Below are 16,816 nucleotides of genomic sequence, written 5' to 3' on the forward strand. Positions count from 1 at the left end.
AGCCCTTAATTAAAGACCGCCAAATAAGTTTACAACATTTATATATATACATACATATATTAATACAAATGGAAACTTTGTCGGTAGAAATTCGCCAATCTAATTAAATATTGAATTTTGAAAATTTTCATTCTAATTTGTAATTAAATTATATTAGTTTTTCTAATTTGTTTCTAAACTATCACGTGAATTTCAAAGAAACTAAATATAAAAAATTAAATACTGTAACATAATATTGAATATTAATTATAATATATAATTTAATCAATTATGCTAAGATGTTTCATAAAAAAATTTAATAACCCATAAAGAATTACTTATATTTTTTGTTTTTTTATATTTTATATTTAATTTAATATATAGATTAGATTAGATCAATTTCAATTAAATTTTTGACAATATGATCCACTAACCGATCCAATCCAACACTAAAAACATCCTTTGGGATCAGTTATAAACTAAAGATGACAAGATTAACATCGGTGTCAGAACTAACACTCTTCATTATAAGCATTGTCACCTCATCGCAGACCTTGCACGTTGTCACTGCAAAACAGAGAATGCTGATGAGATGGAGGGAACAAGAGTGAGATGGAGAGGGAGCAATCGAATGAGGGAAGGTAGGATTGGGAGAGAGACAATGGAGACAATGTGGGCTAGCTAAGGTGTGACGGAGGGTGAGATTGAGAGAGAAAGACAAGGTAGAGAATAAGTGGGATTGATACTTTAGAGAGAGAGAATGGGAAGGGAAATTTGAGTTTTTATGCTTAATGGGAGGTTATAATTAAAAATAATGCTAAGCATTTTGATCATATGAAAATGATGCCACTTATGGATACTATACCCAAAATACCCCTCTCATTTTGAACCTCTCACTTCTCTCTTCTTTTTTCCCTCTTTCTTTCTCTCGGTTCACAGTCGCTCACAACCTCCCTTCAATCCAGCGAGACCCCGCCCCCCACCGACAACCTCTTTGTCGATTCCCCAAGACCCCGCACGACGACTGCCCTCGTCGATTCCACGAGACCCAGCACGACCACCGCCCAAATGCTCGTCTCTTCTCAATCTTTGAAGCACCCAACCGCCTTCTCCTCCGCCTCTGATAAACGGTCCCCGACCCACAGAATTAACAAAGCCAAAGGTTAAGGTCGATTTCCCTTGATTTTTTAAAATTTTTTATGTGAATATTGTGACATTCTTCGTTTATTACATACTTTAGGCATTTTATTGAGCATATTGACCTGCTTTGTTTGAGTATTTTGGAATGAGTATGTTGAAAGACGAGTGTGAGTTTTTGCTTGGTTTTTTAATGTTGCTTGATGGTTCGATGGGCATCGATGGGTAAGCATTTAGGGGGTTCGATGTATACTCGATGGGTGTTAGAAGAGGCTCAATGCATGCTCGATTGGGTTCAATAGGTTAGGTCATTTGGGGTTTTAGGTTTATGCTTTTGTGATTCGATGCATGCTTGATTATGGTTCGATGTATGCTCGATTGTGATTTGATGCATGCTCGATGGTGATTTGATGCATGCTTGATTGGGTTTGACAAGGGAGGACCATTATGGGTTCCAGGTTTAAACCTAAGAAATTAGATGCATGCTTGATGGGGGTTCGATGCATGCTCGATGGGGGTTTGATGCATACTCGATGGATTGGGTTTTATGTTGGGTTCGATGGAGTTCAATGCATGCTCTTGGGTTGTTCGATAGGGTGGGCCTTAGGGTTTCCAAGAGCGGATTCGATGCATGCACGAGGGATGTTCGATGGGGTAGTTTTTTGATGGAAATGTCCAGTTCGATAGGGGTTTGATGGGTACTCGATAAGGGTTCTATGGTTGCATCTATGTTTATTGATGGATTTTTCATGCGACTTTGTTTAACTATATTTTTTTTTTTTGCAGATGCCGAAGTTTCTTTTTCCCTTGACAGATCACTTTCCTGGTTGAGTCACATATAGGGGTAATGGTTACTTTAAAATAATCAAGGACAAGTTTGAGGAGCTCGGGTGATAGAAAGGGTGAAGGAATCCCCTTTCAAATAATTTTTCGTGGCTGAGAAATTAGACTTCTTTGCATCTCTCATACATCAATTAATGTTTCACAAGATCCAGTGCAACAAAGAGGATGAGTTGCATTTCCATTTGGGATCTAGACCATGTAGATTTGGTAGAGGCAAGTTTGCTTTGGTTACGGGGTTGAACTTCAGTGTCAGGCCATCTGAGATTGATTTGAAGAAACACTTGACTAGTGATCGCTTAATCAAGGAGTACTTTAATGATGAAGAAATGGTGAAGATAATGCATTTTGAGGCTACTTTAAAAAAATTGCACTGTAGTTGAAGATGCCTACAAGTTGGGCATATGTTTCTTTGTTGAGGGGGTTCTACTTGCACGAGAGGGCAAGTTAAATGTCTGGATAGATTCGCTGAAGATGGTGGAGGACACTGAGTACTTCTTTATTTACCCATGGGGGAAGGTGTCTTTTAACAAGCTTATGGATGCATGTCAAAAAGACATGCATCATCAGAAGAGGAACTATGAGAAGAAGAAGGAAGTTAAGGGGAAACAGAAAGAAGCAAAATACAGTTTGTATGGTTATGTCCTTGCATTGCACTATTGGGCATACGAGGCCATTCAGTAGTTTGCACATGAGTATGGTATCAACCATGGAAACCGGTTTCTGAGGATGCTCAGTTGGTCGAGCAATAAGGAGCGTCCTATTTTGAAGGCCGACCTTGCACCGATGTTCAAGAAGACAAGTGTAAGTTCTTCTATATTATGTCAAAATACATTATTCTTTGGTGGTTTCAAACTAACTTAATGTTTTGCGTTTGATGCAGTTGGTTGTGTTGTCCATGTTGAAGCCTCTACCTTTAGAGATAGATTATTATAACGCTCTGGCTAAGGGTGAGGCTCCTTTGTATCCTGGGTTGGGCCAAGAAGAAGAGGATGCAACTCCCACTGATTTTGAGAAGGTGGCAGAGATAGCTGCTAAGGTTGCGAAGGCAGCCAATATTTTTATTGATACTGGCCCTAATGATGAGGATACCTCAGTCCCCATCGACCCTACACCCTCGGCCCTAGCCCCATCGGTAGCTGCGACCCCAGCTCCCGATCAACCTGATTTATGAGAGGTGTTGAAGAGGTTGGAGCGAGTCGAGAGTCATCAGGATACCTTCCTGCAGAACCAAGCGGTCATCATGGATGTTGTCAATAAAATCTTGACATTTGTACAAGATCTTTGGAGAGATATGACGGAGAATGATTATGATTCTTACTCACTTGACTTACTAGATGATTATGTTGTACATGACATAGGCACTCCTCCACCGATAGTACTCACAACAGATCCTGAGACCTCAGGTGTGACAGTCAGAATCCCGTGATCCATAAGGAGAAAGACCGGGTAAGCTGTGCAATCCCACACCGCCTGGGGAAGGTCAAGTGTAATGATTCTAAGACAGTGTAGGTATGGGACTACACAGTTGAAGAGGGCTTAAATGGATTGATGGGTACTACCTATATCAGGAAGGTGCATCTTCTTTTCGGTAGCCCATCACTTGAGAACTCCATGGTTAAGCGTGCTTGGCTTGGAGTAATCTAGGGATGGGTGACCTCCTGGGAAGTTTTCCCAGGAAGTGTGCGAGTGAGGACAAAGCACGCTGGAAAGACTTGTCTTAGTTTGTAGGGCCAGTCGTCATTCCAGAAAGCAGCCATAGTGATGTGGGGCGTCACATCAGGTGTTGCCATTATAGAACCTGGGGATGTTGCCAGGGTAGAGTTTTAATTGGCCAAGAGGAAAAGAGGCAAACCTAAGAAATTTGAAGACTACATCAACCCAACCAGGAAGAAACCTTGTGTGGATACGATCGATGACATGCCATTAGTCCTCGACCCTCTGAAGAAGCCACTTTCTAGACAGTACATGACGGTTGGCAAGTGGTTGCTTGGTGATATTCCGAACAAGACGAAGAGGGATGTCCAAACCGGAATGCATGGTCCGAGTTGGTTTTTGACGCTGAAGACACCACATTTTTGGATAGATGATGGGGTAAGTAATTTTTTTAATATCTTTTATCTTGTTTGTATTTCCAAAATTTGCATGTGGGTTGAATAGGGTTTGATAAGACTCGATGTTGGTTCGATGGGTACTTGGCAGTAGGGATGCACACGGGTCGGATTTTCGGGTTTCGGGCTCATCGGGTTCGGGTTTTGCAGGTTTCGGGTTAAGAAAAATAGTACCGAAACCGATCTGAAATTTTTGGGTTTTTTCGGGTTCGGGTTCACTCGGGTTCGGGTTCACTCGGGTTCGGGTTCGGGTGTAATTTCGGGTTTTCTGGGCCATTTTTGATTTTGGGCCGAAAATCCCAGATTTGCAAAAATGCCATTTTTTTACACTTTTTTTTCAAAAATACCATTTTTTTCAAATATACCATTTTTTTTCTTCAGATTTTAGGTTTGATTTTGGGTTGGGCTGAGCCTATTGGGTTTTGGGCCGAAAAGCTAAAATTTGCAAAAATACCATTTTTTTACACTTTTTTTTCAAAAATACTATTTTTTTTTTCGAAAATACCATTTTTTTTTTCGGATTTCGGGTTTGAACCCGAACCCGAGGCTAAAAAATTTTCAAACCCGAACCCGACCCGACTTTTGTCGGGTTCGGGTCGGATTTCACCCGATTTTGACGGGTTTTCCCAAAAAACGGGTTTTCGGGCTGCGGGTCGGGCGGGTTTGCGGGTTTTTCGGATTTTTCGGGTCAAATGTTCACCCCTACTTGGCAGGGGTTGAAATAGGTTTGTTATCGGGTTCGATAGTCGTTCAATAGGGTTCGATGGTGTGTTCGATGGGTATAGGCAGATACTGTGGTTGTAGGGGTTCGATATGGGTTCAATAGGGTTCATTGGTGTGTTAGATGGGTAGAGGCAGATGCTGTGGTTGTAGGTGTTCGATATGGGTTCGATAGGGTACGATGGTGTGTTCGATGGGTAGAGGGAGATGTTGTTGTTGTAGGTGTTCAATAGAGGTTCGATAGTGTAACGCCCTACTATCTTAGAGCTGTTACTAAGTGAGTTTAAAATGTGCATTTAACTTGCTAATCAAGTATTTAGCTCAAAAGTGTAACTAAACTATATTAAAATCACGTAATTTGAAAATGTAATCATTCCTTGAAAAATTATAAGTGCTTTACATTAGGGATCCCCAAAATACTGTTTATAAATATTTACAACTCAAAATATGTTTAAAGTCAACTACACGACAAAATAGGATTCAGTACAAATCATCTCCCAAAAATACCCCTGGCCGTGATAGCCAGGTAGACCAGACATGTACGTGTCACCTCACACTCTCCATACTCATGGTTGGTCGGCCTTCCTCTTGCCCTTACCTGCACCATAGAGCACCCATGAGCCGAAGCCCAGCAAGAAAACTCCACACAAATAGATAACATGTGTATATCAGTCACTCAGCACAAAACAAATCTGCCAACAGGCTAAACACATACGGTCGTGCCGTCCCAGGCGCTTTACTAGGCCCTGGGTTTGCGGTCTACACCGTAAGGATATCCCAGGTATCCTTTAGGGTCCTACCCAGGCAACTTGCACCCCGCATGATAAACGCTGCTCTCGGCCCCCTTTCCGTTCTTGGCCTTCACCGTTCTCGGCCTTCATCGTTCCCGGCCCTTGCCGTTCGTTCACATACATGCATACATAACATAATTAATCAAACACTTAAACACATATTAACATAATCAATGGGCTATACCATGCACATAACCATATAGGGCCGTGCCCCGCAACACAACTATGGGGCCTCGCCCTGCTCTATGGATACAGCGGTTTTCTTACCTGTGTCCTGAGCTTCTTGAGCACCGAAATCTCGAGCACGGTCCCCTAACTTGAGCCTCGCTGAAAACCTAGTCACAACACATACATAGCACTCTCATTACTAACCAATTCATAGTCATCTCCCAGAACCAATCCCGTGCTCTCGGGACCCCCTGTTTCCCACACAAGGTAGCAGAAGTGTCCCCCGAGCCCCCTGAGCCAAAACCCTAAAAACACATTTTCTCCTGCCCAGAAATTGGCCTAGCGCCACGGCACAACCCTTTGGGGGCCGCGGCACCAAGAATGGTCCCATGCCTTGATTCAGCCTAGCACCGTGGCGCGAAAGAACAGGGTCACGACACTCATACACGAACCAAGAAAACTGGGTTTTTCCCCAACTTTTCCCCGGGCCAAAACTCTTCCAAATCTACCCCAAGGTACTCCCAAGTCCCAAATCAACTTAAAACCCCAAATAGACAGTATGGAAACACTGAAACAACAACAACAAACTCAAATATCCAATCAAATCCATAAATTACCTAGTGGTTTAAAACTTTATCAAACTTAAACCACAAACCAGAAAACTTAAACCATTTCAGAACGTAACCCTCAGAAATGCATGGAATTCTTACCTTAAACAAGAATTTGACCTTGAGCTTCCTCCAATTCCAACTCCAAGTTAACCCCTTTGATTCCTAAGCTGAATTCTCACAATAACAAGTCACAAATCCAGCTTTCAACTTCCATTCTCAAACTCTCAAAAACATGCTTGAAATCTTAAAGAAAAACAGGGATGAAACCTTACCTCTGTGTTAAACACACCCTTGAGCTGATTCCTCTAGCCACAGCAAGCAAAATCCTTCAATTCCTTAGTCTAAAATCCTCAAGACTCTTCAAGCTCTCAACCACCAAGGAGAGGAAAGAGGGAACCGAATATGAGAGAGAGAGTTGAGAAATTATGTTTCCTTTTTTCCTTCCTCTGCTTTTGCCAAAATGTTCTAGTATCTCCCAGCCCCTTAACTAAGTATAACCAGCTGCCAAAATGACCCATTTGCCCCTTAAGTTAACCTAAGTCCTCATATGCCACAAAGGGCAATTTAGTCTTTTAACATATCCCGCTAAATCCTCGAGTATACCTAAAAATCTCCGTTTAATCCCGACACGCCTAAACCATTACTGAATTACTAACCGCTACTCAATAATTCCCGAATACTTTATAATATTCCCGAAACACCCTTAAGCTCCTCCCGAGCCGGGTATTTGACCCCGTTGTGACTTTCTAGCTAAATAGCTCTCTAGGACAGTCTCGGATCGTGCACCACAATTATATCACCACTCACACATGGTATCAATCACAATACACATAAATACAACATTTATGCCCTCAACGGGCTAAAATTACAAATATGCCCCTAACAGCCAAATGTGGCCCACATGCATATTTAATCACCTAAACATGCACTTTTAATCACATATTCATTAAATTCACATGTTAATACAATATATCAATTATTTCCCTCCAGGCACGCTAATCAAGGCCCCAAGCCTTATTATCAAATTTGGGTCGCTACAGATAGGGTTCAATGGTGTGTTCGATGGGTAGAGGCATATGTTGTGGTTGTATGGGTTCGATAGGGGTTCGATAAGGTTTGGTGGGTAGAGGCAGATGTTATGGTTGTAGGGGTTCGATAAGGGTTCGATAAGGGTTCGATGGGGGTTTGATTGGGATGGTTTTAATAATTTCTTTCATATTATTTTTGCAGCATATTGATGCAGCCGAGCATATGCTACGTAGGTGTCGCCAGTTCTATCCCGCGGTGTATCAGCAAGATGCCGTTGTGATTAATATTATGTTCTCACAAGTGGTACCGGCCCATTATGACACATATCAGAATGCCAAGGAAGGGGATAAGAAAAGGTTTTTGTGGGATTCAGATGTGTTGTCAATGATTACAAGCATTGACAATCAATTTCTGGCGTAGTAGAATGGGATAGACACTGTATATTGGTTCCATAACTACCTTCAAGCGCATTGGTTTGCAGTTGAAGCATCCATTTCTACTTGGACTCTGAATGTTTATGATTCAGACGTGACGGTGATAAGTGACAAACAACTGCAATCCTTTATGAAGTCATGGTGTACTTTGTTCCCATCGCTGTTATTAGAGTCACATCTTTTCAAGGACAACCCTTGGTTGACGATTCCACCTGGAGCTAAAAGATGCAAAGAGTTCAAGGTGAATCGCATGCCAGTTGATTCGGTACCCCAAATCAAAGTCAGGTAATCAAAATTATTGGTATAAGTTATCTTAGTTTAGGTTCAATGTGGGTTCGATAGGGGGTTAGATGTATGTTCGATAGGGTTCAATAGAAGTTCGATAGGGGTACGATGTAGGTTCGATGGGTAGAGGCATATTACCTGGTTCTAGTTATCTTAATTTGGGTTCGATAGAGTTCGATGTCGGTTCGATGGGGGGTTAGATGTATGTTTGTTAGGGTTCGATAGGGGTACGAGGTGGGTTCGATGGATAGAAACATATTACCTTGTTCTAGTTATCTTAATTTGGGTTCGATAGAGTTCGATAGGGGTTCGATGTATGTTTGATAGGGTTCAATGGGTTGATTTGCACCTTGTTATTATTCAAGTTTTTTAAATTAAATTTTATGTTGATTTTTTTACTAATGCAGTTTATGTTTCGTTCACAGTGGAGATTGTGGTGTGTACGCCATCAAGAACATCGATCACTTATTGGGTAGGCTACCACTTCACACGATCTATGATGACAACATGGAGTTGTTCAGAAACAAATGGAGAGTTGACTTATGGTATCAGAATGTTAGGCATTGAACATTATCTTCTTGTTAAATTTCTTTGCTTAAAATTTAAGTTATTAAAAAAAATTGTGTATCGAGCATGCATTGGTTGCCATCGAGCATGCAAATCATTAACGACAATTAGTAGTAAAAATCCAAGCATCGAGTAGCCGTCGAGCATGCATCGAACATGCATCGAGTTTTATTCATTAACGACAATTAGCACTAAAAATTCAAGCGAAAAAAATTAACGACAATAAAGTACAGAAAAAATAACCTGACCAATCTAGTTTAAATAAAATACAAAAAAATTATACTTAAAGTCGAGCTTTGCATGAGGACTTGTTGTGGCCACGACCACCACATCTACTGCACTTACGCATTTTCACATCTTTTTCCCCGCCCAATGGCCAACAGTTTGTCCTTGGTCTTCCTAGCTTTGGCTTCTTTGGACGACCAACTTGTTGTTTCTCTACGAGTACACCAACTACCATATTCTTAATGTCATCTGGAAGTATCCAATCATCCTCATTCCCAGTTGGGTGAATGGTTTCTTTGTACGAATTCCTCCATGACTCAATGGTGTAAAACGGTGAACACAAAGAGTAAAGGTTCACCCCACGCTCTATAACTGCTGCAGCTGCATGGGGACAAGGTATGCCTATGAGCTGGAATACCACACATGAGCATGATTTCGTCATCAAATTCACCTCAACATCACCGTTTGCACCAGTTACATGAAACTCGAATTGGCCAAGAGCATAGACATTCATAAACCTTCCTTTGTCAGCATTGTTCGATACATCTGCCTCCATCAGGGTGGATAATATGGTGGTAGTCTTCTCTGTCACACTATGTCATTCAGAAAATCAAAATTGTAGTGTGAACCGAATGAATTCCAAAAAAATTGTAACTGGAAAGGTTCTTGCATCCTTGGTCTTGTTGTTGAAGCTTTCAGCGTAGTTGCTTGTCATTATATTGTATCATTTCCCAGGAAAGAAAGGACGAGACCACTTATCGAAACCAATTCCCTCCAAATAGGCAACTATGGGAGGATCTATTCGCACCCTTTTTTATGTCCCCATGTCCCTCCCGTGTGGCAACGTGGGGGCGTAAAAAAGGAAAGAATGGACAATCAAACCTATTTCTCGATTCCTTTCGATGACCTATTTTGTGTTGAAGAGATATCTATATGATCTGATATGATTCGATCGATTGCGTAAAGCAATCATTGCACATTTCAAGTTGTACATTTCAATTTGCATTAGGGATTCTGTGTAGAAATACAAGTATCAGTCATTAACTACATATACAATTATTAGGAAATAATCGAGTTAGAGCTGTAGCTATGAACAGATGCTTTAGACATTCGGTCTTCTTCCATGCATAGGTTGCTACCCACATCTCATTGTGACAGTGATCAGTCTTGAACTTAGCTTTCACATTCATACTAATGTGATGGTAGCATGCGCCATGGTAGGCATCAGGAAAGACAACCTCTAGAGCATGAATAATGCTAGCGTGCCTATCTAACACGAAAGCCAGGTCATCAACGTCCATAATGGCTTCCTTCAACTTCATCATGAAATATTTCCACGAGTTGTGGTTCTTACTATCCACCAACCCTAACACAATTGGATATAAATGGTTATTCGCATCCAAAGCAACAACAGATAGCATATGGCCACCATACTTGTTCTTCAAGAACGTGCCATCCACACATATCACATGACGACAAACTCTGAATCCCCTCCTACAAACTCCAAGGGAAAAGAAGCAATATAGGAAACGACCATCTTCAATGACAAAATCAGTTATTGTACTTGGATTCTTTAGCTGCAACATGTGCAAGTAGGATGGAAACTTACAATACGAATCTTCATATGTCCCCCTAACATACGTAAGTTCCTTCTCTCTACATCTCCATGCCTTTTTATAACTCATATCAATACCAAAATTTTTCTTCATATCCTCCATTATGTTGTTTTCCATGTAGTTGGTCTCATCAAATACGTATTTGTTCTTTATGAGGTGCCCAACGACCCACGGTGCAACTTGATGATGACCTTTTTGTCGCACTTCTAGTGAGCATGTGTGTACGCTCTTGTACATCGTGATCTAAAGCATGGGGGACATTGGTAGTTTTTTCCCTCTCAGTCTCCAACAACAGTCAGGATCTTTGCATGTGATATACCACACGTCAGTACCAGACTTTTTCACCATATACTCAATTTTATTTTTCATTGAAAATAGAGCAACTTTGATTTTTTAAATCAATCTTATCCTCAAAAGTCTTCCCAACATATATTTCTCCCATTGGTGCACCAGATGATGAGGAATGGGTTTTAGTAGATGCCTCGATATCTTCTTTTGTAAACATTGGGGTACTCCATCTGGTGTGATCTTCTCTTGATATAATTGTCTCCCTCCACCTAGTGTTATCTTCTATCCTAACAAGTTGATTACTGCTTCTGGCAGGTGTTCGGTGTCCCTGAGTTGGGAGGTGTGCCTGTGCAAGAGGCAGTCTTGACTTTTCTTCTACTTGTTGGGCTTGGGAAATGTCTAACTCTTCATTTGAAACATCTGCACTATAATACGAGTCATCCTTAGAACCATCATCATTATCTTCAAAGCAATTACCAACTGGATCATCATTCACATATGGATCGTACTCATATGCCTCAAGCACACCTGTGGGACCTCCATGTGGTATATCAAGCTTAACAGTAGCCATCAAATTTGTAACTGGAACAAAAGTTCCCACCTTGCTAAGATGCTTGTAACTGCTACTTGCAGGAGATGGATCGACACTGGTCGTGTCTTTTTTGTTCACACTAGGAGAAGGATCTGATATGACATTCTTCTTAACTAGATTCACACATAAGGCTATCTGTTCTTTCAAGTTTATTCCCAAGAATACACGAACTTGATGATCATTCCTCAATTAAACCGATGCAAATGGTTGGTCGCCGCATACTTACGACACCTCGAGTTTCAATTCATACACCTCTCTATCCACTTGAAATGTCTCGTGCAATATGTCAAGTAGTTACAAGTAAGTGACATCATTCTCTATTGGTATCACTTCACCTTCAGCATCCTTAAAATACCATTTCCTACCATCTGTTTCCCAAACACTGTTGTAAGAAAAAAAAAATGTAAACAGTAGAACCTAAAATAAAAAAAAAAACACAAATACAATTAGCTGAAAAGCTAGAAAAAAAAATCAACAAGCATGCATCAAGGATGCCATCGAGTATGCCTCGACGGCCATCGAGCAAGAAACAATACCCATCGAGCACACTAAAAAACAGAATGAAAATGCACACCATCGAGTAAACATCGAGCATTCATGAAAACATGCAAAATCACACTACCATCGAGCTTATATTGAACAGGCATCGAGTAATAATCGAGCATATATGAAAACATGAAAATCACATTGCCATCAAGCTTATATCGAGCAGTCATCGAGTAACAATCGAGAATGTATGAATCGTGAGAATGCACATGACCATCGAGCAGGCATCGAATAACCATCGAGCATGCATGAAATCTTGAGAATGCACATTACCATCGAGCAAGCATGTAACCATAAAAAATGATGCTCTGCATCGAGCAACCATCGAGCACAACTCAAACCCAAAAAAATTCTAGAAAATGCAGATTGACAAAAAACAAAAAAAAAAAACTAAAAATATGAGCAAATATTGCTCAGATCTATTCAAAATGCCCAAAAATTTTAAAGGAAACATCACTAATCCGAGTATTTAAGAAAAAATTACATACCCATAAGTTTTTACTCCAAGATTCCTCAAAATTTACTTAGGTCTTGATCTCTACAAATGAATTCCTCTTAGGGAGGAGTTCGACTGAGGAGTTCGGCTGTTAGTAGTGCTCGGATCTCTACCCGTGGTGCTCTTAGTGGTGTTGTGAGGTGAGGTGAGTGAGAAAGAGTGAACAAAGAGAGAGAGAGGAAGAAACAAGAAGAGGGAAGATAAGAGGGGAGAGAAGAGGGTAGGGGAATTGTGGCAGGGGCATTTTGGGTACTGTCAAAATTTTTGGCATTATTTTGAAGTGATCAAAGAGCCTAATATATTTTTGACTTAATACCCCATATTAAGCATAAAAGTTCAAATTTCCCAATGAGAAAGAGATGGAGAGAGGTTAATATTAGAGTTAGGGTTATAAAAGGTTTTTGGGCCTTTTCAAATTTTGAGCATTTATTTTAATATATATATATATATAAGTGCCTAACTGACGTAGATGTGCAATAATAATAGCATCAGTATGTGTACTGACGCTAGATGAGCATATTAGCATTAGTTAACAATTTACGCTAATTGTCAATTCTGGTTTGTTGACCAACACCCTTGGGTGATGCGAAAGCCTATTTTTGGTGTAGTAAAATTAAAATCCAACTTTTCACATCTAATCCAATTACAATTGGATATCCATTTTTTTAATTGAATTAGATCAACTGGGTCGATTTGAATTAGATTTTGAGTACCCCTAATAAAAATCAAGTATTTAGTCGCAATTTGTGACAAAATACTACAAAGATAGCCAGGCCACATGATGAGTTCGTATTTTATGTACTTTGCCACATGATGAGTTCGTATTTTATGTACTTTTAAAAAAAAAAAAAATTGTATGTACTTATTCATGGATCTTTCATCTTGTTTTGGTATGTTTACTTCAAATTTTTATGTTGATTTGATGTGTGTACCTTAAAGTGTGCAGGAATAAATTTAATTAATTGATAATTTTGTGGCTAATTGGGATCTTCAAGCTTAATTTTGACTATGTTCTCATTATTTTCTTGGGGATTTTTTTAGACACAAAGTTGTAGATCTCTTTCTAAGCTTTCTATATCATTTTGAATCACTACATTTGAAGTTTAGATGAAAAAGTTATGCATGCTTTACTGAGCAATGTCGAATGAGAAAAAAAAAAGAGTCACAGGCAATGCGTCACCTGATAAGCTGTGACATTTCACCACTTGAAGCCATAAAAAATTAGAAGAAAAAAAATTTCACACTTTTTTATTCAAATTTGATTGGGAGTCGGTTAATAACGTTTCTAGGGACTGGGGCACGACCAAAAGACCTATATATAAAATAAGACAAACACAATTAAAAGGGGGAAATAATACATTGAATGCAACTAGAGATCAAAATTCAAAAGATTTTCATCATTCTTCTTCAACTTTTGTCTTATTTGTATTTCTCTTAGATGTTGAATATAATTTGGAGTTTATGAGCCACATTATGAGTGCCTAATTTCTTAATTATTAGGGTCTTAAGATGGATCTTTTATGTTAATCTTCCTTCATAGAGTGTGCTAATTTTGCTAAGGCATGAGCCACCCTATTGGCAATTATAAGATATAGTTGGAAATTAATCTTTGATGACAACTCCCACATAAGAGTTTTGAACAATCATTTTTTAACGGTATTAACTACTATCAAACTATAACGTTCCAAATTTTCTAATAAGGCTTAGTGCCTGGATTAGGGGGCCAGGAGAGCCATAATTGATTTAATATGTGATTATGTGATTATATGCATGATTATGTGAGTTATATTATTATATAATGATATTTGCATGCATGTAGGCCCACTTCTTATTTGAAGGACATTTTCTTAATTTTAGCTCGTTGATGGCATATTTGTATATTTATGTGCATGTATGTGATATATGTGTGAGACCACATTATTATGTGGATATGTTTGAGCTATTCGGTATGAGATGATCCTAGGATGCAAGTTAGCGGTTTGGTCATAACGGGGTTAATTATCGGGCTCGGGGTGAGCCTAGAGGTAAATTTGCATTTAGTACATTACTGGGAATGAATGGGTAATATGATATGATTTAATAATTATTTGAGGATATTGGGAATGACAGGAATTGTAGGACGTTAATTATGATTAACAGGGTAGGTGGAAATGAGATTATGCTCTTGGGTGGCTTTGAAAGATTAGAATGGCCCTAGGGGCATTTTGGTCATTTAGGCTATTAGATATACTTAAGCTTAGATGGTTGTAGAAGGAACTAAGGCTGAAAACATAGGTTTCTTTCTCTCTCACTCTCGATCATCTCTCTCTTTCTCTGTTAGCTTTTGAGGCAAATTAGGAGAATTGAAGCTTGAGGTTCTTGAGGCTTGGGACTTAGGATTTTAGTGCAGTAATTGGAGGTGTTAATTATGTGTTTAAGGTAAGGTTTTCAGTTGAACTTTAAGGTTTTACTCTGTTTTTATGTGGTTTGAACGACTGAGAGTTTGATTGTGTAATTGGATGTTTGGTGATGTTTTAAGTGTTATAGAACTTGGGTTTTGCTATTAAATTAGTGATAATGTTGTGGTGATGATTGATTGTGATATTAGGATTGGTTTAATGAGTTTTGGCTGGGTTACATTGAGAAAAATGTAGGGGAGCTGGGTTCGTGGGGTCAAGTCACGACCGAGTTCATGCAAGTCGCGACTTGAATGAACCCCAGGGCCTTCATTGGGCTCTGTCTAGCAAGGGTGGCGCGGCCCGCCCCTAGCACCCAGACAGGGGGCTCTCTGTCTTGGGGGCGCGCCGCGGCCCTTGGGGGCAGATCGTGGCCCGACTGTCCTCTTTGAGCCAAATTGGGTTTTAGTCAGTTTTGAGCGCGAGTTTTCGAATCTCAAGGCTCAGGATTGAACTTACTAACCATTTGAGTAGGATTCCAAGTCCCAGGAGATGGGTTTTAGTCCATGAAGCTTTTATTACTCATTTTATTGATGGGATTTCATGTTTGGTTATGATTAGGTGAGCGCTAAGGGCCTAAGGATAGGATCATTCTCAAGGGTCATTCTTTATTTATTTTACGCTCGAATCTGAGGTAAGAAAACTGCACCCAGTATGTGATGCATGTGATGCATGTGATACATGTGGTTATGGCATGGCATGAATGTTAAATATGGAATTGATCATAGCTTGAGTCTCTACAATTGTGCATGATTATAATTATGCTTGTGATTATTGATTAAGCATGTTGAATGCCTTATATCTGGATATTTGATATATGGTATATGTCTTTTTGCATTACCTCATTGAGGAAGCACTGACTTATTAGTTAAGAAACAAAAATGGTGTTTAGTACTGGTCGTGAAGCTCTGACTTATCAGTCATGATCGGCAATAGTACTAAGCGTATGGAATTGACTTATGAGTCAAGAGCGGCATTAGCGTATTGAATGCAGGCCGAAATGATTAGATCTAATCAACATGGGCATTAAATGCTTGACCGACCTATTGGTTGAAGAAAACTAAGTGCTTGGCTGGCCTGAGGCTAGTACTCAGAGTCAGGGCTAAAAAGCTCAGGTGACTGTAAAGTCACATGGCTTAAGGCGCTGGACCCTAGAGAGACTTATTAGTCATCTATTCATGGTGCAGAACCCCAGAGAGACTTATTAGTCATCTATTCAGGGTGTAGAACCCCAGAGAGACTTATTAGTTATCTATTCAGGGCACAGGACCCCAGAGAGACTTATTAGTCATCTATTCATGGCGCAGGACCCCAGAATGTCTTGACAGTCATCTACTCAGGGTGCAGGAACCCATAATCATTTAATTGTACTTTCTGGCATGCGTAAATATGGTTATCATTGCTAGGCATGCTTATTATGATTTGGTGACATGTTATTATTTTCTTATTAGCATGTTTGAGTTTTCTTACCGAGCCTCGGCTCACGAGTGCTATGTGCTGCAGGTAAAGGTAAAAGAAAGCTGGACCATCCTTGAGTTGGAGAGCTTAGGTGACGATGTGTAAATATGTGGTTGCTCGACCACCACAGATGAGGGTTTAAAGAGGAACTAGGGTTAAACCCCATTTTGCCGCTTAGGTCAGCTAGTTGTAACTCTTTTATTGTATATAACCTTTTAAATGTAACTCTTTTAAACGTATATAGTAAACGTTTTAGTGAAACATTTGTATCCTTGACCAAAATTTTAACCTTAAATCGTTAATCACATTTAGTCACACGATTATGGCCAAATGACTCATTTAATGAGTTTAACACTATTTTAAATACATAATGTGATGGTCCCTAGGTAGTAGGGTGTTACACAAACAATTAGACTCAACAAAGAGAGTACAGTAGCCGAAATTGCAACAAAGCTTGAGACTTTAATAATATTGCCTTAGGCTATCTC

This window comes from Humulus lupulus, chromosome X (assembly GCF_963169125.1).
Source record: "Humulus lupulus chromosome X, drHumLupu1.1, whole genome shotgun sequence".
In the NCBI taxonomy this organism is placed as follows: domain Eukaryota; kingdom Viridiplantae; phylum Streptophyta; class Magnoliopsida; order Rosales; family Cannabaceae; genus Humulus; species Humulus lupulus.